General features: G+C 34.7%; 1 protein-coding gene across 1 annotated transcript in view; it reads left to right on the top strand.

Annotated features, from left to right (window-relative positions):
* The window catches only part of LOC126056697 (GTP-binding protein REM 1), a 160,733-nt gene that overhangs the window by 129,631 nt on the left and 17,305 nt on the right, over positions 1 to 13,797 (top strand).

Raw genomic sequence — 13,797 nt, forward strand, 5'->3', positions numbered from 1 at the left:
CACGAAGTAAAGTACCTATGCCGAAAATTAAAAGACTTAATAATTTCTATGGGTGAGTAAATGTAAATAGACGGTCATTCCATGTAAATTACATATATATTTCTTGCGTGAATATTTTCCCAATTCATGTATTTCCTTTACTTTTTCGCAATGAAATCATCTTTCTTTCCTTCAATTTTAAATTAATTTTAATTTCTCAAGAAACGACAGTAACCAACTTCAATTATTTAATTTCATTCAACAACAAGCGTCGACGGAACTCAAAAATTATAAATGCATTTTGCATAATATTATATTTATTTAGCTGGGTCGTCGCTACGGACTGAGTTTTCTAATTAACAAATTTAAATTAATTTTGACTAGCAAATTAGTTATCCCCGAAACTAGTTGCTAATTGAATACGCTTCGTTATGGTTCAAAAAACTCCGCTTTAATATTTTGATGTTTTTAGTAAATATTAGACACGAACAAAAGTGTCTAACAAACTTTATTTCATATCTACGTAATGAATTAAAATATTACAGGATTTTTTCTGCTCAAAAAAGAATATATTATTTTTTTATCATATATTATTTTTTGTGGCATAATCCTTAAAATAACTTTACGTACCTATATACAAAAATAAACAACGAATTATTAATTAAAAATAATTTATCTGTGTAAAAACGAAGAATTAAGAAAGTCTTCCTCGTTTGAAGTCGGTTAAAAGGCACTTTTTTGTGCGTGAAAATGAGCATGCAACCACATTTATTTGTTCAAAAACTTTGCTCCAAATAAAAAGCTAACATAATAGTTATTATATTTCCACAAAATCGTATGATCTCACAATACCCATTGTTTTGTTAAACAAGATTATTCTAAAATAAACCGATGACCAGATTACGAGATCTGATCGAAATAAAATCAGTTTGCTGATCGTTCGACCGTATCATATTGTTTTCTTTGATACAATTACATTGTGCTCAAATTGAAAACGTAATGTTATATTTTGAACACGATAAACATTGTTTCAAACTTATTTATTAATTCATCTAAGTTTTAAGAAACAAAATAAATAGGTTTTTCAGACACTGATCGTCAAAAGTGGCCTGATTATTCATCAATTCTGTCAACTTCATTGAATGTTATCAAACTGTCTGTAAAGATCACCTTTATTATAACATCGGTTTCCATAATACACTAGGGTACCAATAACATAGAAAAGTTCCATTGGTCCTTGCCTGTTCTGAAATCTAATCATTCATCACTTCATTTATAGGTACTTGAGAAACAGGTGCCTTAAACACTAGGGCACCACGACTTCTTACAAATAAAAAGTCCCAAAAAAAATCTATAAAGTCAGTAAATAAATTTCCCCAACAACACTTCATATTCTACACAACCACTACATAAATACAGCATGACAAGTTGAAGTTTCGCACAAGTACCACAAACTTGCACAATAGTGCCAACTTGGCACCGAACACTAGAAGTGTCACATTCAAGCAGCAACTTAATGAAATGAAGCCGGCAAACTAGTGAAGTGGCGTTTCGACCAATCAGGGCTTGTTATATTGACGTTGCGTGACGTCAAATGGATTTTGACCAATGGTAAAGCTGTGTGAGATCCAGATGATGTGGTTAGATACGTCTTGATAATGTGTAAAGCCCTGTAAGAGAACTAGCTAGCTTCTCACTACAGTCCCACTCGGGTCACGAGAGAACCACTTTCCACAATCGGGAAAAATATAGTTTATGTCCTTTCTCAAACACACAGCCAGACAGACCGAGATATTTTCGCTTTCATAATCGGATTACTAATTAATTCCCCATAAAATTCCTTCTATGGTTTATTTTTGTACCTTCTCCCTGAGGACACAGGAGTCTTTTATCATTCGTGTTCTTACATTCATTGCGTTTGTTCATTACAGCATTTCTTAAGTATAGAAAGCATAAGAAATTGTTTCAGTCCGTTTACCTCAAAGAAAGTGCAGGCTATAAAAATATTTCTTCTTTCATTACCAACTGGATAGAACGCAATATAAAAACACTAACCGTTTATGAAACGACAATGCTGTGAAGTTCACGCCAAACGAAGAAATAAAGGACAGCAGCTCTCCTAGTTTTTATTGTTCATTTTACTGGAACAAACTTTAATAGTAGATTGATACAGAAGTTCCACTCTTTTTCATGATGATAAAATATATCATTTTTAAAAGGTGTATAAAAATAGATCTATGTATAATGAAAATACGACTAACCTACAGACAGACATGTGTTGCTGGGTCAAAATGTCCTGCTGGTAACTGGGTTGAGGAGATAGAATAGGCAATTGCTTTATGTAAAACATAACAGTCAGCTACATCCAGTTTAAAACAATAGCAGGAACATGCAAAAACAGACATCTGATATATGCAATTATGGTTTTCACATCCAATTCCGATGTTGATAATTTTACTACGCTAGAGTGAGTGTTTCTTCTGTTAATCCGTCTATATTGTGACATTGCTTCGCTCGTCGAGAGAAATTCATTTAACTTTGCAATTATCCCGGCAGGTTCGTTTTTGAAACTATTCTACTATTACATTTTTGCATGTCTATCAGTTTGTTGCTGTTTTTTTAGAAATTATTACTGTTTAGTCCAACTTCAAGTATCTGAGCGCTTTGTGAGATATTCTTTCATTCATTTTGCGTTATGTTTTCGAAATACTTTCTAAAAGGTTCATATTTCATTGCATGTACTTTTTCGAAAACAATGCTCATGAAACATCGATAGCCTGATTCCAATAATTGGCAATCAGTTTCCGATATGCTGCACCTCTTTCATATACATTTTTAGGTTACCTATCTTTTGCTTCTGATTGTTGTACGTACCTAGAAATTGAAATAGCTTTATTTTTTTATTTAACATCTCCATAGCATTAAAACAATTTATTGTTGAAGTGTTTAGGTACAATGTTTTTATTCTCTCTTCATCCTCCGAGCCTTTTTCCCAATCATGTTGGGGTCGGCTTCCAGTCTAACCGGATTCAGCCGAGTACCAGCGCTTTACAAGAAGCGACCGCCTATCTGACCTCCTCAACCCAGTTACCCGGGCAACCCGATACCCCTTGGTTAGACTGGTGTCAGACTTACTGGCTTCCGACTACCCGTAACGACTGCCAAGGATGTTCAATGACAGTTTTATTCTCTCTTAGCTCTCTATAAAACTGTCCTCAAACCATTCTAGCTCTTCACGTTAATAAATAATTAAATCCGTACTCGTTTTTCTTGAACCTCTCGTGAAACATATATAGCGTTCAATTGTTTTATTGTACTACCGACAATGGATTCAGGGATATAAAGGGATATAACGTGTACAATTTAAAATGTAACACAACCATGGATAACGAAATGACTAGCGGAGATGTCATAATGCAAAATCTTCTAAGAACATAGCACGCATAGTTTAGGGAACGAGGAACGTTACCAACTCTGCCTTTACGCACCTTCTCTGGAATAATATAAATCACTAATCAATCAAGATCAATATTTGACAGACTGGTTTTGATCTGACAACCCTGAACCTCTTGTTAGTTCTAGTAACTGATCACGACTATTGTTGCTTGACCTACAAGGAAGCGCCTGACCTACCTTTCTAGCATCTCCGCTATCTTTCCTTACTCTGTGAACTTTCGTTCGCTGGTAAAACCGTGAGCTGTGTATGGCTTTTCAATGCGGTCTATTGTCTGAACTAAGCGGCGCGTAATCCCAAAAATAAATGTTTGATACAGATTTTTTTTGCTCTCTCATCTTGTCGGTTCTTTGTAATTAAAAATCGAAGGTTGTTTGTTTTAGAAATACGTTGTTGTAAAATATTTTGTGGTAAAAATAATAGCCTAGCTTTCAATAGGTCTATTATAATCAAAAATCGTATCGGGATAAATATTTCGGATCTGCCTGCGATACTATATATTTTACTTTAGAATAGTTACATAAACTGTTTGAATGGAAGTTTCAGAATAAGAAATTGATGTTACGACTTTATCTCAAAGGAATCAAAACCACAACATCTGTCATTTTGCTAATAAAAATAACAAAACACAAACGATAAAGCTAACAAACGATAAAGATTCCAAAAAAAAAACATTTGATTACAGAGATAACAATCCCTTTGGGGTAGAATGTGAGATAACAGCTCGAGGTACTAGGGGCTCATAAATTATGAAGAAGTCGTAGATTCGGTCGACGACCACTCGTGATCTTTGAGGGTTGCCATTTATTATGCTTGTGTTTCTCCTTGCCCTGTTAAAAAATTCAGCGCGCTTGTATTTTTTAATTTTGGTACAGGTGACGTTGGAATTATGTTGGTGTTTATAACAAACTCGATTATGAAGTTTTTTGGTTGTTGTTTTCTACGTGACAATATCATAAAAGTATTATATAATTCAAAAAGTTGATATTTATTTACATAGATATTTACAAGTTTACAATAATGTTAAAAAACTATCCTAGTAAAACAAAAAACATGTGTACATATTATGTATTTTTAAATGTGTTTCTTAGAAGAATTAGTAAGAAATATATTAGTATTTTTAGGGTTCCGTAGCCAAAATGGCAAAAACGGAACCCTTATAGTTTCGTCATGTCCGTCTGTCCGTCTGTCCGTCTGTCCGTCTGTCACAGCCGATTTACTCGGAAACTATAAGTACTACAGTGATGAAATTTGATGGGAATATGTGTTGTATGAACCGCTACAAAAATATGACACTAAATAGTAAAAAAAAGAATTGGGGGTGGGGCCCCCCATACATGTAACTGAGGGATGAAATTTTTTTTTTCGATGTACATACCCGTGTGGGGTATCAATGGAAAGGTCTTTTAAAATGATATAAAGTTTTCTAAAAAACATTTTTCTTAAAGTGAACGGTTTTTGAGATATCAGCTCTCAAAGTCGTAAAAAGTATGTCCCCCCCCCTCTATTTTTATAACTACGGGGTATAAAATTCTAAAAAAAATAGAGGTGATGCATGCTAATTAACTCTTTCAACGATTTTTGGTTTGATCAAAGTATCTCTTATAGTTTTTGAGATAGGTTGATTTAACTGTAATTTACGGAACCCTTCGTGCACGAGTCCGACTCGCACTTGGCCGGTTTTTTTTAATTAATTAGTAGTTTTTAGTAAGAAATATTTATGACACAAAAAATGCGAACATTTTTTTTAAACAATATTTTTCGTACTTTTCTTCTCAAGTATTTTTTCTTACAAGTTTACATTTTATACATAAAGCTTCCGTGTACCTACTAATTCACCTAAAATCATTTATTTACAAACCGAATTCTCCAAAAGGACACCAGGATATTTTCCTCCCATTTTGGTTAAAAAACCATGAAATAAAAACCCGCTTGTTCAACATAATTTGATTACAGTCTACAGTGTCCAACGGGGAACACCATGCGGGGTGCATGGTGTTCAGTATGGGTAAACAAGGGGATTTTATATCAAAGCAACTGGTTTTAAATTGTCCCTTCAGTAGGCAGTATTTTTTACGTATTTCGAGGTATTTTGGGAAACTGTTTACCTATCTTTTGCTTTGATATGATAAACATTTGCTTAATTGATACTTTTGTTGTTGTTTATTTTTTTTAGCTCTTTTTATCGTCATTGGTTTAAAAATTAAGTGATCAAAATTAATAATTAATAAGTAGATACAAAATTAAATATGTAGTAAGGTTGCAAACGTGTAGGAAATATTAAAAAGCTTATTTTTTTTGCGATAATCGGGTTTTTTTAATAAGTAATTTATTTTAGAAGATAAATAAAATCGTGTTATCGGACAAATACTATTAACAAAAACATAAAATACTTATAAAAAACATTATTCTCTCTCAATATGAGTACCGCAGGCGATGACAAAAGTTACAAAAAGAAATGTTTCTTGTCCACGACAGTTCTTTGGAACTTAAAGAGTCTTTAATTACTAACAAATTGTGAAATCTCTGAAGCGTAATAATTGTACAATTCTTTCTTCTTTCATCTCGATTCTGTCTTTTTAATTAAAAAGGTTCAGTCAAAGCAAAAATCGTTTTCAAGTCAACAATTTTGTTTATTGAATTAGAATGCTGCACACTGCAAACTTTTAGTCGTCCGTTTGTTCGGGCTCATAAATGAGTACGAAGATGAATGGTAGTACGTACATTACAACGATCAGGTATTTGGCCGGTATCAGACCGACAACAAACTTTAATTGAATTAACAATATTAAAAAAAAAACCTACCATCAGGCCAACTATCGGCCGACTGTTTAGTCTGCAGTTTACTTTTAGAATTTCTGTTTGCAAAATATTATACCTATATTAAAATTCATATCGTTTTTGCCGTTTGTGATACTAGGAAATTCTCGAATATTATTTTGGTACAAAGCTTTTATCTTTTCCACAGATATTTTTCCAACTCGGCTTCAAAGAATGGCTATAGTTTATTTGATATTATAATTGAATTGTGGTTCCTCTTTTTTGATCATACATATCTATCCTGGTTTGCTAGAATGGTAAAAACACACTTATTCTTATTCTTATTCTTTATTGCACACTTAACAATACATAATAAAAATAATAAAGACAGTTTATGTACAATGGCGAGCTTAACCCAGAATTGGGTTCTCTTACAGCCAACCTTAAAGCCATGGAGAGATTTGATAGTGGTAGGGTAGATTAAAAAGTGCACAACAAACATTGAAAACTAAGCAAAAATATCAAATAACAATATACTAAACATATATATGTAGTAAAACTACACAATACATAAACATAATACATATAAAATATATATATATATATACATACAAATATAAATGTCATTCATGTCGATAAATAGTATTCCTTTACTCGTCTCTTGAATGCACCCAACGATGGGCTTTCGCGTATCGAATGTGGAAGGGAATTCCACACACACATTCCATTCACACTTGTGTTGTGTGATACCAATTTTTGCAAAAGTATTAATTTTAATCTTTAATGTTTATGGAACTTATTTCATTTCTTTTATATACTGTTTTTAACCTAGGTCTTTATCGTGTAATGTAGGTATCTGCAATCCTTCGTATATCGCAGGTACTCTTAGTCAATAGCTATAAACTAAAACTAACGTCTGTAATATCAAAACCGTTGGTCCAAATGCAATAACTAGGTAAAACTGGTGCACATACCTCAAAGACCTAAGCAATGCATATCTACTGCAGCAAAAACAAACTAGAATAAAGATCCTAACTTACCATAAAACTAAGAACAAAAAATTCTAGATCTCACAGCACAACACAGAGAATAAAAAGGCTTTACTATCAAGACCACTGTCAAGTGAGAGCTCAGATATTGGGGCCATAAAACACGCGAGAACGCAGGAGCGCTTGTAATTGTTATAGAGTACCCAGCCTTGGAGAATTGCTATTGATGTTCATTGGGTTATTTAGACCGAATGAATGTGTGATAAGACCCGCAACGATACATACATACATACGTAACTATGTATGTAGAAACATTTTCGGCAGTCATTTGTTTTTTTGTTGTGCTTCCATGTCAAATCAACTGCCTCTTTGGTGTAGTGATCAAGTGACTACTATGCTCGGGATCTTGGCTTTGATTCCCAGGTCGGATAGAAATGGCTTTGTGGGTTTTAAATAACTTTATATAGGTACAGTAGACTGCACATCAGTGGTAACTGTCATGCACCTTAACTCAATAGTACTCTAATAAGTACGATTTTCCTATAAAACTGTTACCACTGACCTGAAGTTGACTGTACCAGCCCGGAGTCTGGAAGTTGGTGATTGATACACTTGTGCATCGGAGAGCACATTAATGTCACTCCTGCACCTGATCTCTCTCCGGTCGTGTCGGATTTCCATCCCATTGTGAGTGAGTGAAGGTAGGCGCATATTTGAAATAACTTTTCACTTCTACATTTCGGGTTTTAGTATGTAATATAAATAAGTAAACAGGGAACATCAGAGGAGCTCAATTATGATTTATCGTCGGATCGCCGATTTAACACTGAATAATATATCTTCAGAAATAGATCGGTTTCATGACAGTGACAGATTAGGGCTTTTAGTAATACCGGGACTATATTGATCATGCTGTTTGAAGGTAGCACTGTACACATAATATTATGTACTTAGTATGCTAGATAACAGGTCACCTTCGTAATTTCTATCAAATATCGTATAAAAAAATCTATTTCATACATTTTTACGTATCAACATTGTGATATTCATATCTTGTTGTTAGGTTCAATGAAATACTCACAGCCTTACTACAAAACTTAAACATCTGTTGAACACTTGTCCAAAAAAGTGTGGCTGCTAAACGGACCTCATTTCAACGTCATAATCGGATTTTTTTTAGACAGTAGTGAACAACAGACACGTTTAAAAGATTTTTAGGTGCGACGGTTAATGTTTTTTTTAATAGTGGGATTCCAAGAAAATGGTAACGCTATGGCGCGAGTCTACTGCTAATACTTTTACAGAGGGTGCAATTTTTACTTTGAAAAAATTTGCCTCACTTAATCCCGCCTTTTTCCTGGCCACAGAACAAATTCCCGTGTCGTTGACAGCGGAAAATTCAATCAACTACCCGCAGATACGACCTACATTGACGAGCCATGGACTCCGTTTAACATTCACAGCAAATTAAAATGCTAAGCCATACAATCCTGCATATTAATTTATTTTTTCCATAAATTAATGATATTAAATATTTAATCAGATATTTACCTTTACTAGTATTATAAAGCTGAGGAAAATAAGAAGCATAATACAAAGAAAATACAAATATAAAGCTAAAAGAGGGTGTGGAAAGTAGATCCTTTGTCAGAATGGCTGTCACCTTTAGATGCTGAATATCATCGTAACCATGAGGGTAGCAGCTGGTATCAACTAACGGTAGCTGGTAGCAATTAGGTAGCAACTCTCTATATGTATTTTGAGTGGATCGGTGAGTTGTGACAGCGATCCTGACGCAGACAAACCTTTGGGATGCAAGTGAAACTGGAAGGAACAGCTAGTAAGGTATATTGCTTAAATGGAGAAATACTGTAGCTTGTTCATTTTCATATTATTGTCGTAACTTATCAAAAAGTTCTAGCGCCTCATTCTAAACTGCAAGCAAGTTTTTGAAAGTCGAACTTTATTCGTAATGGAATAAAGTTTTTAATTGAAAACAAGTGAAAACTACAACACGGTTCTGAAGTCAGTTTCTTGTATTTGAAACTTTGCAGAGGTAAAGTTGAAGTCCTTCGTAATAAGACCCATACAGGCGTATTGTGTAAAGTGCACTTAAAGGAGTATGTATTGCTGGATTGGAAAAAAATTGTTTTACCAAATGAAAGTAAAGAACAAGTTTCATGTTGGAAAAATGTATTTTAGTCGAAAGGCGCAATATCCTTGGAAATCCGACTGCTTACATTTTCCAATCCACCTCCATACCAATTTACATTTAAATCAATCCAGTCGTTTTATGAATGTCAGATTTATTTCATGATTAAATTACTTGGGATTGTAACCGACTGCTCCCGGATGAATCAAGCACACTGCCATGAAAAATGCCATCTAAAGCAAGGTATAATAATCTGCGGTTCTACCCGTGTCAAGTAGGAACAACTTCCCGCACACGGATCAAAAACCTTAGCCTTCCTTGCTACATGGGATATCCAGCACTGAATTAATATTTCAAATCGGATTCTCTGAGATTAGTGAGTTCAAACAAAAAAAACTATTTTTCTTTAAATAAATAAATCGTTTATTACTTCACTTTGTACATATTTTTGTACAGCATTATATGTATCATTAATATAGATTAATCTAGCCTAAAAAATACACAATTAGTTAAACACACGATTAACAAACAAATAGTACTGCTACTAGATAAAGGATATAATTTAGGCGGTCACCAAAAATATTTTTAAGACTTTAAGCTGAGGCACCAAATAAAATAAACAACTCCAAAAAAAATAAATTGACTTTATTAAAAGGGCACTAAAGTATATAATATTATGATCCAAAAAAAATAAAATAACATCAGAAAAATCGCAAATCTCGCACACATATTATTTTTGGTTACCAAAATGGATTAATGGTCACCAAATTCTATCCAACTAAAAGATTAATATTACTACCAAAAATTAAAGTTAGTGACGAAAACGAATCGCTGCAAAACCGACTCCACGTCTTGTCTGCCCTACCCCTAGAGTGCAATTCAAAACCGCGTAGGCGCGGAGGGGCGAGGCGGCCTGCGAGCTGAGGCGCAGGTAGTTTTAAGGCTCGCCGCCGCGGGTGAGGCTGGCCGGCGGAGCCGGCCAACAAGCCGAAGCTGCGGTGGTGAGCGTGAAAACCATCTGCGACGATAAGCTCGCATGGGACCGCCGGAGCCCTGCAGCGCCGGAGCCGTGACAGAAGCCATGCTTGCTGCATGTTGCGTGCTTGCATTTTAAATGCACTGAGTTACACACAAATTCATATAACAATAAATAAGTGACGTACGTTTGGGAACCCTAGTATATTAATTGGTATTTGGGAAATATTCTAGCGATCTTTAGCTTTTTTAGTCTAACAAAAGGGTGAATTTCCCGAGACCAAAAATTGCGTGGCATCGATGAAATCGGTACTAAAAATCATTGTTATAATATTCTAATATTTTTTTCTAAGTAGGTGAAATAGTAATCTATGTGTAGCACTAAATATTTTGTTAATAGGATTAATAGGTTCTCCAAAAAAAAAAATTAAACCTCAAAATCTTTCATTGCCGTGTTTGTCCACACGTCACCTTGATGTGTACTAGACCTTCTTGACAAAAATGTATTAGTTATTTATATTAAAACCTACTTTTATTTGATTCGTGAATAGTTAAAGTATTGTTACGGACTACATTTGTTCAAATATTTGAACAATACAACAAATGGTAAATAAAAAATAGTTTGTCCCAGAACTACCATTCATCGCCATGTCCTAAACATATTTGAGAATATTGCTTTTTATAACGGTTTGCGTCCCTCCCGCTGTGCGCTAAATGTTGCATATTAGTGGTCGTCAAGTGTTCGACGTGGAATGACGTGTGCACGTGCCTGCGTTTTCGCGCCATAAATGCAAGTATGCAATTTTTTTATCACTGGACATTTTTTCTTTCATCGCCGTGGATAGGTCTTACTTCTGTTTGAATAAGTTTGTCCTCTTAATTGATCATTCGTTACAATGCCATCTATCTTATGTTTATTTGTGACGTATTAATTACTGTGAATTATTAACAGATTTTTAGTTTTTTGATGTTTTTGCCTTGATATTCATTGCCGTGCTCTCATTGCCGTGGTTTCCGTGGTCAAAATTTGCTATGGAAATGAAGAAAAATACACAGCAATGAAAAAATTTTCATTGCCATGCCTTGTAAAACAATTTCGTTTCATTGCCGTGACCGCATGTTTCATTACCGTGACTTATGTTTTCATCGCCACGGCATGATTAAGAAAAAAACAATTTGTACTATATAGGCAACTACAAAAAGATATTTCCACGTTCACCTCACAAAATGATAAACTTACACACACACCACTTCAGGTTCAGGTTCACTTAGGTTGTTTTACTAGGGGAGTATTTAAGAAAAGAAAGAGAAAGATATGTCAAAACGATGGCTGCAGGAATAGTTTTCATTGCCATGGACGCATGTTTCATTGCCGTGCATGCAAGTTTCACCGCCGTGGCATGAAAATTTTAGTCTTGTATATCTCGTTAGTTTTTTAAGCTATCTACTAGATATTAAGTAAGAATACATATCTTATCAAAAACTTTAGTAAACACTATTTTTTCTTGTTCTAAAGTTGAAGTATAAAAATCCACGGAAATGAAGATTTTATTGGACCTGTTGAAATTCACCCAAAATGACCAAATTAGAGTCATGGTATTACATAATTGGTAACATCTACGTAGTGACAATATATAATATTTGGTCTAAAGTGTATTTTAAAGGCGTCCATATATTTTTTGAGTAGTCAATAATACGAAAAAATGGTTTTATCTAATAATATTTTTGGAAACGTTATTTGGTGACCATTTATCCATTTTGGTAGTAAAATAGGTACTTTTTTGGGTGGTGTTTAAACACAAGCCCTAGATAAATAACCGACAGTCGATAGTCTATTGTTCGTTCATATCGACAGCCGAAAGCCGACAGCGATGAATCAAAATGGCGGGGCGACATATTGCGGCGATGTCGATAATCGGGACACATGGAAGGTTATCACTTATTTTATTGTTTATTTATTAAGTTTAATATTCGTAGCATCTTCCGGGCTTTAATCAAACACCATATTACTTATGTTTTGGATAATTGGCAATGGTTTTAAGATTAAAAAAGACTATTTCATATCCTCCGATAGTTGTCTTACCACAACAGTATGAGATATTGACTCTTTAGTTTACCGAATATGTTATATAAAAGGTATTATCACCGGAAGTGAAAGATAAGAAAGTGCACTTGTCTGCTTTAGAAAATTAATTTCACAAAAGTTCCTATGTTCTAAAAGCGTAATCGCTCAAATCCAGTAAATTATCGAGTTCCACTACCACTAGTAGCCCGCACAATGTAGGCCAATCAGAGGATATCCGCGTCCGATAATAGGGTAGTGCGTCGGCCGCAGTTGACTGCACGATTGACGGCCGACCGAGAACTATTGTGGTACATCACTATGCGAGGCGCGTCTCTCAGATTCTATATTCAAATGTAATTGGATTTTAGGAGTAGATGAGAGTATTTTAATGTGTGAAATATTGAGACTTATACTTGCGGCTCACTGTTTACTTGTTTGCTGATGTTTAGTTTAATTATATGTATATGTGCTTTGTTTTTACGCCGTAAAATGAATTCATAACCCACGCTTATCACTCGCCGATCAGTTAACATCATTTCGATTTTTCTGCCAAAACAAACCAACTCTACCCTATACAACTGGGGATCGTTAAAGCTATCAATTTTCATGTCATTTGTCGAAGAACACCTCCCCGGATATTGGCCGACCGAAATTGGGCTCTGGTGAAAGTTCGCCCGGACGAAATTGGGCCCTGGTGAAATTTCGCCCGGACGACATTGGGACCCGGATAAAATTGGGCCCGGTCGGATTCGTGTCACCGTTGTTTGTGGCGTTGATATTTGATGCTTTCACTCGTTCAATTATGGAAATATTTGGTGCAGTTAAATATTACTGGGAACAGGAAAGAGGCATGTTCCAATTTGATTTCGTGTGAAATATGAAACTGTATGCGAAGTGGCTTTGAAATCTGTCTGTAAATATGGGGTGTGTTAAAAGCAACTGAATGACTGTTTTTTATGATGCTTTATATTAAAAGTGTATTACACATTTTTATGAAAGGCAATGAATTCGTTTTGGTTTTTGTTTCTCTCTCCGTCAGTTGCACAAAGCTCCATTAAAGTTAAAGCTTCTTTAAATCTATTGCTGACTCTTTCTTTGTCAACAAGATAAAAAGTGACAGTAATAGATTTAATGAAGCTTTAACTTTAATACAGCTTTGTGCCACTTGCGGTCTATCTCATGAAACAAAACAATGCACATTTAAGAAAAGACCCCATAACATGGTTGCTACTCCTCTGATGATGCGAGTGTCTATAGGCATGTTCTCCAGTAGGTGATCCGTCTGTTCGTTTGCCATCTTCTTTTTCCTGCTCTGTTCTCAATTCTATTCGGTACCGGCGCAATATGTTTCCCTCTTTCAGTTAGCTACTAAGACCATTATACATATTTTTACGCAACTAAATTATTTTTAACGATATCGGCC

This window comes from Helicoverpa armigera, chromosome 11 (assembly GCF_030705265.1).
Source record: "Helicoverpa armigera isolate CAAS_96S chromosome 11, ASM3070526v1, whole genome shotgun sequence".
Taxonomy (NCBI): domain Eukaryota; kingdom Metazoa; phylum Arthropoda; class Insecta; order Lepidoptera; family Noctuidae; genus Helicoverpa; species Helicoverpa armigera.